This window comes from Numenius arquata, chromosome 10 (assembly GCF_964106895.1).
Source record: "Numenius arquata chromosome 10, bNumArq3.hap1.1, whole genome shotgun sequence".
Classification (NCBI taxonomy): Eukaryota; Metazoa; Chordata; class Aves; order Charadriiformes; family Scolopacidae; genus Numenius; species Numenius arquata.
In genome coordinates this window covers 920,683-934,551 of record NC_133585.1, presented here as the reverse complement: position 1 = coordinate 934,551, position 13,869 = coordinate 920,683, and the positions used below count along the sequence as shown (strand labels likewise).

General features: G+C 39.0%; 1 protein-coding gene across 2 annotated transcripts in view; it reads right to left on the bottom strand.

Moving 5' to 3' along the window:
* Positions 1 to 13,869, bottom strand: part of PLCE1 (phospholipase C epsilon 1) — a 100,784-nt gene that overhangs the window by 85,718 nt on the left and 1,197 nt on the right. The window lies entirely within an intron of this gene.

Below are 13,869 nucleotides of genomic sequence, written 5' to 3'. Positions count from 1 at the left end.
GGACCCGAGTTAAGTATTGATGTGCCCAGACCAGGAGTCAGGCACCAGCGAGACATCCTCACTCACTTTGTCTCAGCACAGGCCTAGCAAGAAAACCTGCCCGATGCCATTTTCGTGTATTTTCCAGTGCCACCAGATAGGGACCTAACAGCATGAGGACATTTACACAAGACTCCGCTCATCTGAGGAATCCAACAGATGAACAACGCTGTTCCCTCTAAACCACATCAACAGCTTTTTTGTTATTTGTTGTTCTTCCAGCACATGGAAGAAAAGCTCTGTTTTCTCAATAATGTCAAGGAATCTTAGGTAAACAAACCACTGCAAGATGCCTGAGGGATGAGAGTTTAGAGTTTATCGTGCCAGCACATGAGGCACAAGTGGTGCGACCTGCTTTAGCAGAAGATGACATTCTCCCCAGCTGCAGGGTGTTACTGACCAAAGGCGAAGGTGCACCATTCCTCAGCTTTGTTCTCCTTCCAAAGAGAACAAACCACCCTGCAGAAGACTGACTATACGACCTCTTAATTAAGAGCCTGTCATTTCTAGGAGAGTTTAATTTCACAGTGACCTTCTTTGACACTGCAAAGAGCAGAAAAATTGTGCTATAGCACAGAAGCAAACTCCGTATTTCCTACAAATCGTTAAATACCTATCTCATTAGCTTTCTGCTTCTCCGTATGAATGGAACTGGAGAAAGCATGCATCTGCAAGGAACTGTAGTACTGCACACAGCCTGGGGAAGGGAGGGAAAAAAAAAAAAAAGAAAAAAAAAGAAAATGCAGACAACATCCACCATATCCTCTTTGGTCTGCCTGCCAAGTCTGTCCCTGAGCAGAAAAACCCAGATGAGAACTCTGGTGTGACAAGTTCTCCCACGTACCTTTCATGAAATCAGTCTGTGTAGGTTTGTCCCACAGGGCTTTAGCTGCTTAGACATTTTGGAACCTGTGTCTGCAGCGAGCCATGCCTTTGAAATGCATTCAGCACTCCAGTCCTTCCACCGAGAACGGGTGAGCTCCAGTAACTTATGCTTTTCATCACAAATATTCTGGGTGATTTCATCCAAACCAAACCATCCCTGGAAAGCTTCTCCTCGGTGAAAGGAGAAAAACATTCCCATGAAAAATTATTTCCTCCAAGAACATAAATGGGAACTCTCCAGCTCATAAAATTAGTGGTAAAAAAAGAAGGAAGACAAAAATTCAGAGGAGACCATTTTAGAGGAATTCAGAAAAACAGACTGAAGTCTCGCTTGCACTTTTTATACCTGGAAAGTCTGTGTCAAAGCCTCGTCAGAAATGTCCATCACTAAAGACCTTAATATTTTCTTTGCATAATTCCTAAAGTTTATTGAAAAGTTTTACTAATACTAGGTAGGGGAATTTTTCTCTTACTTTCCAAAATGCCCAGGAGGGAAAACTTACCCCCAAATCAGTACATAATACTACTACTATTTTACTAACACAGCAGAGGTGGAGAATATAAGTATGGAAACGACACCTCCAAAATAAGAACTATTCAGAGGAGGAGTCTGAAGGAAAATCTGTAAGTTCTAACTTCCAGTGTCTGTTCCCTCTGCACCGAACAGCTTTCCTTCCGCGGCCACAGTCGCAAGGGGAGAGAGCCCTTTGCCTGCTGCCTGGCCAGGCTCGGGAACAGGCCAGATTTCTGAAAAGTCTGAGGTTGTGCCAGAGGAGATACAAATATACGACAATCCTGGGATCTTAATAATTATACATGAAATTAACAAAGAATCAACACTGCCAAAACTTTATACATACAATGGTACTGGGAAACCTTCATTCCCTTTTCCTTTTTTTTTTTCCTTATGACTACTTCTAAGACATATAAAGAAATTACAGTGCCAACTTTCTCCACAAGAGGTCTGAAAATAAATCTAATTCCAACAAATTAGAAAGATGATCAGAACGATTTTCTAAAATAGCATCTACAAAGTTAGAGCACTCCTTAGTTTTTGGCACCTTATTTTTTGCACCATATAGGTCAGTATTTGTAGTTTGAAGATTGTAACTCTACGTTTCTATGAAAAAAAAAAAAAAAGTTGCCTGGAAGAAACTGCCTACTGGACAGCTATGGATTTTAACGAGTAATGGGATTTTCTTTCACTCAGACAATGCAAAAATACCAGAAGATGGCTATAAGACAATATCCAGGAGAAAGTTTTCTGACAGTGGTAAGCATCATACAATAATAGAACATTTTTAACCCATCCAGGAGTACACTCCAAAAGCCCATATAGGGAAACAGTACCATGTATCAATATATATCAATATAAATGTATAAATGCTAACTTTATATCAGCCTAATTTGTATTCTTCTGAGCTAAATAGTTTTTAGAAAGCTGATATTATTTGCGAGCTTCAAAACTGGAACTACTCAGATGAGTCCTTTTGGCCAGATCAGGACCCACAGCTACACACCGAGCTTAGCAGTTAAGATTTTCATCTGATTCCACCTACTGGTGGGACCATTGTCTTCTAGAGCCACCACGATGGGACAAACAGGCACAAAGGCATTGCCCACAATCTCATTCAATTAGTAGAAAGTGAAATGGGCAATCGGGTTTTTCCAACGAGGAATCTGATATCCAACATTTAAAAATCTGCAAGTGAAGACTTTAAGGAGCAATACTCCCACGTTTTTTGAAATTCACAGGCTGTACTGAGGCATGACTAACCTTCTGTAAACATTTCAACTTTAAAGCCTAAACTCGTTTGGAATGCATAGCAGTGAAGATTGAAAAAAATGAATTTCATTTAAAATTTTTCTTTTATGTAATCTATCTTATTTAGTGTTTGCACTGTTCTTTACATGAAAAAATGTTTCTTTTCATCATTTTGCCAAGAGCAACATTTTCATAAATACAGATTTTAAAATGTTTTTCAAATATATACGTGAACACAGAGGACATCTCAAGCAACAAAACAAAGCAAATTGAATAAATCTTTTATATTCAGATAATTTGCTCGGAATAAATCTTCTTTTTGTTTATATTCATATAAACATAACGGTCATGACATAAGACTATCCAAGAGAAAATATCTCTGTTCAAGCCATATAAGCACAAAAAGCCAGGAAGGTTGGCTCCAGGATGGGCAAATTCACCTCAGGGAAAGACTGTTCTACAAACCAGACAAAATAAAGTCAGCAAAATACCAAATCCCAACTAAACCGTTTTGTGAGGATTACCACGCTGGTAAAGGGGGGAAAAAATTCTCAGAAAAGTAAGGTTTGACATATGCATCATGGACATTATTCTTCTAAATTAAAAGTGAGATCTGGACTAACTGACCTACAGGACATCACAAAGCCTGAGAAAAGACCCACCTCTTCTCCTGGTCCCCCAGGGTGGGAAACAACCCGCCTCCCTGCCCGGGCTCTCGGGTTGGAGAGGAAAATGAACATTTCTGCCCAGCTTTGCAATGAAAGCGGATGAGGGCTTCAGCACAGGTTGCTCGAAGGAATTCCTTGAATACCTTCTAAACACCATAAAAACACTTTCCTCCCCCGACTAAACATTATGAAAACTTATCTACCCCCCTTATTTTTTAATCTCTTGGCCTGCTTGGGGCCAGAATTCCCTTATATTTCCCCTATGACTTGCCATCATTCAATCTGATTGGGAAAAATAAGTTTTAAAAAATATTATATGATAGGAGTCCTAGAGCATTTCACAGGAAGACACCAGCAGGATGTGGAAAACGCTTAACAAAATTGATGGGAAAGAATCTTTTCAAAGCAACTTTGGACACCAGCGTTTGTTGAGACTTTTGAAGTGCTGTGGGCTTTTTAAGGGTTAATAATAATAAGAATAATAATGTAATGATAATAATAATAATAATAATGTAAAGCCATTTCAGACACAGTAAGATTCGTAGCACAAAGCAGATCATTTACTCCCCATGTAGCACAGAGGTGTTTCTGAATGAATACAGGCCCTGTGAAGAAGGACAGACCTGCAGCCGTTCCAGCAGAGCTCCCGGTGAAACAGTTAAAGGCGGGGAAGGTTTGGACACGCTGTTCCTTCGTGAAATATTCGGCACAGAAAAGCGCCAAAGCAGCTTAGTACAGAAAGAAGCTCTGTTATACTACAGCGCAAAAACATTTCAACTGTAATTTTTGCAAATAATCTGAACACTTGTTCTTCTGGATTTTTAAACATTATTTATCTTCTAATGTTGAGAAATAAATTAGTTACAAGAAGAATAACAGAGCCATGAAGTTTGAAGTCACATACAGTAACTCTGTTGAGTCTACTGTAAGTAAATTTACTGTCAAAAAGAATCTTTTTAAATACTTCTAAAGTAGCCAGTTGCTTCCAGTAATAAAACAAACCATGAATGTTTCCACGTGCAATTAAATCTCCATCTTGTTTGTGCACCATGACTGAACTAACAAACCTTCAGAGCCGGGAACGTGGTGCAGCGCAGCGCAGGCACCTGAACCAGCCCTGGGAAATCAGGAGCGTGTGGAAGCAATAGCATTACCTGCTTTTTCCACTGGCTTGGATTTCAGCTCTCTCCTGGCCATGACACCAGCTAATGGAACTGTGACGACAACTCCATTTCACACATGCATCGATTACAGTGTTTTTGAATAATTCACCCCTTTTCAGACTATAAGCACAAACTTGCTTTTATTTGACTTGATCTGGAGTAAATCACAGTATGAAAGACATTAAGTACTTCTTCAATTCTTTTCTAATATGCTAAGAATAAGTTTAGAAAAAATGAATTAATTATATTAGGTTTGATCAGTCTAAAGAAAAAATGAGAGAGCTGCAATATCAGCCTTCCAACAGATAACAGGACACTAGACTCCTCATGTCCACTAAAAGGGCAAGGAATAAGAACTATCCACCCGCCAACAGAACAGAATTTTTCTATCAGAATCAATACACACGGACGGCTCCGCTTGTTACCCTGCACCGTCTGCTTTGTAAACTGTCCTGAAACATATGTCCTGAAGCCACGCACCACTGTGTGAAAAGAGAAATATTTAATGCTGGCCACACTCTTTACTGTATCTGCCTAATCTAGGTTGTTAAAATACCCAAGTCATGCTACACTCACATCTACCAGCAGAGGAACATTTTGAAAAGCACGGCTTTCTGTACAAAACAGTACTTGATGAAACTGTGCCCCAAAGGCCGGCAAAAAGGGATTGTGACCCACAGGCAAAGGACCTCAAAGGAAGGCTGCTGTTGGACACGAGCCCGCGGGCTCCGAGAGGCTGCTCCGGGCCCACCTGCGGTGTTGGGGACGCGCAGGGCAATGGCCCGTCCTTCTGCAGGGACCAGATCAAACACAGCATCATCTGCAATCCAGCAGGGGCTTGGGAAAGGTGTACCACAGATGGTCTTTCACTAACTGGCACACGTTCTTAAACCTTTACAATTAATATTTGAAATTGGGGGTTTTCTTCCAATCATCCAGTTCACTAATCATACACCAAAGCCAAGTTTGGGATTCCATCTGGTCTTGAATTCAGTTTTCAGGGTTTTATTCCCTTTACTTCTGACTAAAGAAATATCCGCCAGTGCCAATTAAAAGTGATAATGCAGCATGGAACAGAACTGGACTTAAAACATTAATAAAAGCTACTTGTTAAATGCATGATTACCAATCCAACTGTATGAATAATTCTATCCACCAGATGGCATATGCCTCATATTTTTCTTCAAATATAGTCAAACTTCAGTGACGTGGGTGAAGAGAAGGCTTTTCCTTATTTCATTAGAAGAAACTTTCTTCTTCACTAGAAGAAAAATGAATGAATTTCCACACTTAACAATACCCACAGTCATCTATGAGCTGGTCTGAAACCTTGCCTAGCAAGGAGATGCTAATGCAGTTCTACCAGGAAACTTATACCTGTAAAACGAGCCTCTCTGAGACATCCACAGCAGTGGATCATTTTCTGATATGTCTCATCTTAATCTTCTAAGAAACCTTGCTATTCTAAGGCTTTCCAAAATTGTTTCATTCTATTTCATTATTTAATTTCATTTGTTACCCAGACAAGAATTTGAAGCTGATTTTTATCAAACCCGGGACTCCGTAACTTTGCTTGTACATTTGAATTTTTTTAACCAATAACCATTTTTAAGAAGCACGTTATTTTCATCAGATACTTTCCATAGCAGAAAATATTCCCCAAAAAAACCCCAACCTATAAAATATAATCTAATTAAAAACCCAAGAAACTAGCAAAATAGCCCAAGTACTGAGCCTCGCCACACACGCTTGGTCTGGTCACATCAAGCCTTGCCAAAGTGCCTCAGTTCCTAACAGTGACTATCCGTCTCTCTCCAAATTCTTCTCATTTTCTTTGTATTTCTACTTCAAGCGCAACCTTTGTACACAACCATCACCATAGTACTAGCACTGGTTTACATATGTCTTAGTTCCATAGGAAAACAGGAAAACCTTTAGTTCTGGTTAGGTTTAGAAATAAGATTTTGTTGTTGTTGTTTGCTCTCTACATTCTTAAAGTTCCAAAACTCAAAGGACTCTTTGTCAGCTATCTCTTTTATTTTCCTTCCAAGTTTTTCATAGAACGCTGGCTCCTTTTCATTAGTTCTTTCTGTTAACCACCTTTCATATCTCATTAGCAAATCCTGCCCAGTACTGTTAAATCAATTTCCATTTCTTTTACTTAATGAAAAAAGGGTATTTTGGGGTTTTATTCTCTTGGATCCACTGAGTCACAACCACACGGGTATTTCCTGCGAATCTGCTTTCATCTCGGCTGTTGTTTTCCTTGTGTTTCTTTGCAGAGTGGAGAAATTAAAATTCATCAAGGATCAGAGGAATCTGGTCATTAATGCCTAATATAAATACTAATTAGCAAATACCTCTTTTTTCCTGATGAGTACAACAGGAAAACAGTTACAAATGTACTGTTCTCTGTGATAGTTTGATGAAATGGACATTTAACTTCAGCCAAAAATACTAGCTCTTTTGGAAAGCCCATTTCGGGCTAAAAGTGTAACACTGCAAGCACGTGGGTATCAATCCACGTCCGTGTGGATGTGGAGTCCCTTCACCATGGACAAAGTGCACTGCACAAGCCAGTGCTGACAGACAGGTGACAGACCGACTCTGCCCTGGTGAACCTGCCCTGCTTTGCTCTGCAAAAATACAGACACAAACTCAGCTCTCAAATTCCAGGAGGGTTTGTACGATTACAAAAATGAACACATCCTCTACCCAGATCAATCCAAAAACCAGGGGGAGGGAGGTTGAAGAGGACAAATATGATGTAATGGTCAGGTCATTATGTAGATCACAGATCAGATAAATCATAACAATCTCATATGAACACAAAAATTTGGAACTGCTTGAAAAATTCCATGACACCCCCCAAATTCTCCACACAAAGCTTCACCCTAGTGTTTCTGATGCTGGACTAATTCTCTTGTATCAGAAGCGCTCCCTGTGCAGCAAAAGCTTTGGAATCTATGAAAGATCTAGGCACAGCAAACAACACTTCACCTTCTGAATTTCACCATGACTTTACTAGTAATGGTGTCCAACTTATTGGCTTTAATCTTCCATCATTTTATAAAGGTAATTTTAATTCTGACACAAACCATTGATGCATTTATCTCCTCAGCAGCTAAACCACTGAGAGGAAAAACAGGAAACAGCTGGTCAAAGCTAAAGTGTGATGAGAAATGTGTTCAAAACCAGAAAAAATTACTCAAAACTGATCATCCTTTACAAAGGCTGGATTTGTAGTTTGTCCAAACCAATGGCAAAGAAACACTATGCAAGCAAAACTGAATGTGCGGTGATTCACAAACGCCTGCTAAAGATGAAAGCCTAAAGAACTTTGTTGCTCAAAGGAAGCATTCAAATTATTACAGAAGTCTGTCTCCAACCTGTTGGTTAAAGGAAGGAAAAAAGAAAGAAACAGAAAAACTCTGAACTGCCAGAGAATAAGAAAATTAATATGCTGTGCTTTAAATATGACCCATGCTATATTATATTTCCATATCATATTTCCTGCTTGTTGATAACCTCTACCTATCCTTCCTACAGCCTGGACGTGTTGAGTGAGTTGGTGTTAACAGACCAAAGCCTCCTTCATGCTGATAGCAGATCACTTGACGACAATGAAACCTCTGCGCAGCAAAGGATTTTGCACTCCCAGAGTTCTCCCTGGCTGCATCTGAAGTAAGGCAAGTTCCAAAAGGACACACAGGTGAGCCAGAATACAAGTTAATTTCATAAAAGGGAAATATTCAGAATGTTATGAATTAATATTTTTTCCCTTTAAAATAAATACATTGACATTTACACACACCAGGCACCTAGTGCAATCCCAGGACTGTGAACAACAGCCAGGAAGTCCAATGTTATGGTTCCCATGGCAACCGTAATGTGCTTATATAAAGTAAAATATCTTACATATGCAGAGGGTCAGAACGGCCTCAAGTTTGTAGCACGATGCTCTGAGTTTGCAAAGTTACTCAGGATAAATTCCTAATTTAAACCAGAGAAGACTGATGACAGTTTTCTCTCAGGAGTCTTTTTCTTGATCCAACTCACAATCACATTTCGAGCAATTCACGGCTCAGATACATTCTGATGTTTTTGCTGAAAGATAAACTATGCAGAATTATCATTCAGAACTTTATTCAGGCTACAAGTATTTCAGTGTTGATTGACTACATACATCGAAAAAAACCACAAACTTGTTTTTTCTTCGCTCTTATGCATACAACTGTACAATTACCAAATATTAACAGTTGGAACTGGCGGGAAGAAGTTTTTCTTTTTTTTTTCCCCACTGGAAACTTAGGATCTGTCTCTTCTGCAGCCTACGGTGCAGCACCCGGCTACTGAGCCTGCTGAGATAACAGAAACCTCAGCCACAGCACATGGAGAGTGTCTGGGAGAAGTTTATCTTCCCCCAAACCTGGGTGAGCTCACCAATAACTAACTGTTGGGAGCCTGCAGCAGAGATGAGATCACCATCCTCTGTAGCACAGCTCCAACAACGGGTTCAGGCCCAGGAGCAGGACTGCCCACCAGCGTGGTAACGTGAACAGCTTAGGCAACTGAAGGGTACTAAGGAAGTTTTACATACCAAGTTAATGACCCCACCTGAATTATGCGCATCACACATTTATACAGACAATATTTTTAGTTTAAAACTGATTTTAAAAGTGCTTAATGTATGTTTGGCCTACGTCTCTTTATTAAAATGTTTGATGTAAATGATAGTTCCCATGAAGCCAATAGCTCCATTTTGCACGTACTTCCTTTTCTCCCTCCAAGTAACGTTATCCCAGCAGGAGATGTTAAATAGACTACAATGTGACCAGAATTTCACCCATTCTCTAATACTTGAAGGGAATTCCTAAACAACTTAAGAACTAAGCCTGCTGTAACATGGAACTAGAGCAGCTAATAATACAGCCTTTGTTTTGCCTGCACTTTACTAATGAAGGTCTGTATCAGCTGTGATTTATTGAAAACAATTTTTACAGTATCAGGAGAATAAAAATAATCATGAAAAGTACATAAAAATAACTTTTAATCATCTGAAAAGAAGCTCACATTATTTTACTGCAGATTCAAAGTCCAAATGTTGGCAGCAGTCAATAGGCATTACAGTTACAGGACAAGCTAAGGAAAAAAAAAATAAAGAAAAATCTTCTGTTTTCACACAAGCTAACTAGATTAGTCAGAGTCCTGCAACAAGTGCATGTGCTGATTGCAAGAGAAAAACAAACATTTCATTATGGTTGCATGCTCCCATACTATGACAGCAAATTATCCGAAGGTATGTATCTTCGAGTATTTGCTATACTAAAGAAATCTTATGTTTTTACAATAAGTGTTTTAATTCCAGAGACAAAAAGAGTCTTCTGAACTTCATCGAAATGGGAAAACAAGAATATTATCCATAAGTAAGAATGATCACAAATCTAACATATTTTTCTCTCTCATACTCAGTGAGGGGATTGCCAAGCGCATCTCAAAAGCAAGTCTTCAATCTCAGTTCAAAAATTACCATATCTGGCTACAGTTCAAAATATTTTAAAAATTTCACACAATTTGCAGAATGATACGAGCACTGTCCAATACATTTGTTTTGCAGGTAAGGAATAGCTTCTAGATATCTAATTTTCTAGTGAAATTATTAGGAGAATAAAAAAATAAAAAGAGGAAGAGAGTAGTTTGAAATGGCAGGGCTGAACGTCTGTTTCCCACGTTCCTGCCGAAGGCCGTGTGCTGTCACTGCCCCGAGTCACCCGGCTCCCACGGCTGGGACGGGGTGAGCTTTGGGGGGCGTGGGAGCACCCTCAGAGCTCTCCTGCCCCCTGATACTCCCGTTCATGTGCACCTTCTCGGTACCTAACAGCTGCTTTACGTTATTCCTTTTGTTAAGCTGCCACCAGTCTGTATTTTCAAGCAAAATTCTTCGTGCCCAGAGGCTCAGAACCGTACTATAGCAAATCCCTTTTCACAAACAGAGAACCCCAACAGCCTCATACTCATGGGGAGTGCCTTAGATATTGTGGCAAATACAGTTTTACAGCAGAGACTTTTCCTGTAAGTCCTCCCCGAAATGTCATACCAGTAAGACGTACACCTACCAATTACTGGCAAACCAAGCTTTTTTCATTTTAGAAAACTTTCGTTTTACAAGATCCTGAAAGACTGTAGGAAAGCAAGATAATTTAAAGCGTATATGAAATCTCAGTAATTCAGATTTTAATTATTCACTCACCAACAGAGTGATCTTTGTATGGCATAGTTTTTATTCTCTCATACCAGAACAAACAACCCAAACTTTTCAACAGTTCATACAGGTAATGGAGATAACTTAGTTTCAACTGAGAAAGAATTTAGAAGAGTGTCCAACTCTAACACTCTAAAGTGAACTCTTTAATGTGCTGCAGGGAGATTTTCTAAAACAGACCTTCATGCTTCTTTACAGTTAATGAACAGTCACTAGAAGGAAAGTCAGAAAATGTGGAAAAACTGAAGGCATAATGTATTGCTCTTGCCAAGACTCCCACACTATTGGCTCTAAATACCTAAGTGTGCTCACAGCTAAAACTTATTGTTCATAATTTGGCCCAAAATTGTTAAAGCTATGAGGCAACTACAAAATGATACAAAGTATTAAGAGATTTATCTCTAATTCTATCACGCATTATGGTAATAAAACTGAATACTTCTACAGACAGGGTAAATTTTCTGTTTTTAAAGCTAGCCTTTAAAACTGGAGTAACTCAACCCAAAGCAAATATAAGTACAGAGCTTCATTTAACAAAGTTCAATTTATTTTTACAGCACTTACTGAAGGGAAAACATAATTTTATGCCTATTTGGCTTCTCTTTTGCCTCCCTGATTTTTTTCCAAATAGTCAATTTTGCTCATGAACTTTTTTCTTTACACAATAGACTGCAACTCTTATGCGAAGAAACAAGAAACACAGGGTCCAGGTAGAACAAAAATCAGCTCACCCAAACCTACTACCTACTTTAACATATGAATAGAAACCTTTATGTCTAAAAACATGACAACATCAGTAACAGGCAAAGTACTCATGCACAGTCAGATTAAAACCAAATAATGTTAGAGTGTAGGTGAACCCCAATCACTTGCAGATTATTTGCTTTATGTCATTTTTTCCCCGCAAATTCCTTTCAGTGTGCTGGACAAGAAATTTTATTTCAAAGGGGAAAAACAAAAAATCTCAAACCCCAAATCTGTTTGTAATCCACAATATAGAACCACAAGCTATCTTTATCTATTAATTATGAAACACTCCTCCAAGATAGATCTATAATAAAATCATTTGCTATCTGGAAACAGATGTGGGGGCAATTAAGTTTTCTTTTTTCATTGTTGCCTTATTAGTCTTTGGCATTTCCGTAGTGCCTTGGTAGCTCTGAAGAGTGGAAGATGTATCAATGTGCAAACCTCCATCTGAGCAGAGCTAAGCTCTTGCTCCTTACAGCTCAAACTCCGGACATCAGGAATGTAATGACACAGCAAAGATGGCCCTGCCGCCTCCAAAATAAGCTGAACTGAAGAATTAAATTGTTATGCATTGCAGCTCTGTTGTCACAGCTGTCATCTGGAGATCTGGAGGTCACCTACCTGGTTTGAGGGAGTCACCCTGCGGAACTCTAGTGAGCTGCTCAGATTTAGTATTTCAGTCAGCGGCGGACCTGGATACTTTTGTCATATTATATTCCCACTACTGCAGAAACACCATCACATCAGGAAGTAAAGCGACGCACTTCAGCACTGTGAACCTCTCAGACCCAGATGGGTCAACGACTCCAGAAACTCTGACTTTTGCAATTAGTGAGATCGCTAATACAATGCAGCTGAGCTGAGTCCAGGCAACGAGCAGGTTGTGCCAGGCCGAGCAAAGCCCACACCAAAGCTCTCACTCCCGTTCTCTGTTCCCGTGGCCAATCTTTGCCACATCTTTCCTATGTACCAATGTGAGGGGCTCGCACTGTTCCAACTCAGACAAGAGCATTTCTCAGGAACAGACAGAGCAGCCACACATCCATCTGACAGGGGTAAGCGCTGCACTGTACGGAGCTGCAACAGCCACATGCAAAATGAGAAAGTGTTCAGCATAAAAACCTTCTCTCTTCATACAACACGTACGTTAAATCCAGAGTGGAGGAGTCTAGATCTGCATATAAATATCTATAAACAGTAATCATATGCTACATTAAAAATACATATAATTTTGTGTATTTTCTACACAATCCAAAGCCTCAGTCCCACCTTCCTATGCAGGGAAAGAGGAAAGAAAAAAAATATTCAGCAAGACAACAGTTCAGTGCCTTTCCTTTATTAGCACCAGAATTTTTATGTAAGGGATATGCAAAAATGAGACCCACATTTTCCTACTTAAAACATAAAGGTCTCTATTGTTCCATGTTTCGCCAGTACTGCTATGAAAACTTAATTTCTCCAACTTTTTTTTCCTCTTGAAGAACAGAACTACTGTTCACTTAGCTGTTCCAAACAGAATGCATGCTCAAAGGGTGAGATAAGGGGAAAGAAAGAACAAATTACCACATTCATTTACTACTTTCTCCTTCTTCCTTTGATTATTAGCATGAAAGCTTCCTACAAATGCCCATAATTCATTACATTATTTTAACCCAGTGTATACGTTCAACGGGTCCATATATTTATCACATCCACTGAGTTAATTTCTATGTTTGTATGAAAGCCATATATAATGCCAAATAAGCCATAAACACATGGAAATATTATTGCAGAAATAATATGTGACTCTAAAATAACAGAAAAATAATGCTCAGAATGCTTGATGCATATTATACATAAAGAGGTTAAATACAAAGGTTGATAAGAAGGAAAATATTTGTAGTCGCCATTTCAAAGAAGAAAGACTTAGAAACATGTGGTTTTAAGCTTTTTCTGACCATGAGCAAACATTCTGTGCATGGCAATTGCACAGAGTGCTTTATTGTGCCAGTTAGGCTTTTGTTCATTGGTAGGCAGAAGTTTTCCTATTGAAAAGATTATTCAGTGAGTATTTATTACATTTATTTCTGAATTTCTGTGTGTACTACAGAAAAAATCTTCAAATTAAAGCCTGCACCCCAAAATGCTATACATTTTAAATCCAAATGAATTTTAAAGGATGAGAGTACATTCTTCTAAAAAGCAGTGTTCAACACGAGGTTTAATGTGCTTAAGTGAAATATCCTTTTCAGTGTTACTAAGTGTTTGCTAGTCAAAGGCTTTTTTTTTAATGAATGAAAAGGTCATCAAGGTATCAAAACTTTTACAAAAAAAAAGGAAAAAAAAACAAGACTATGA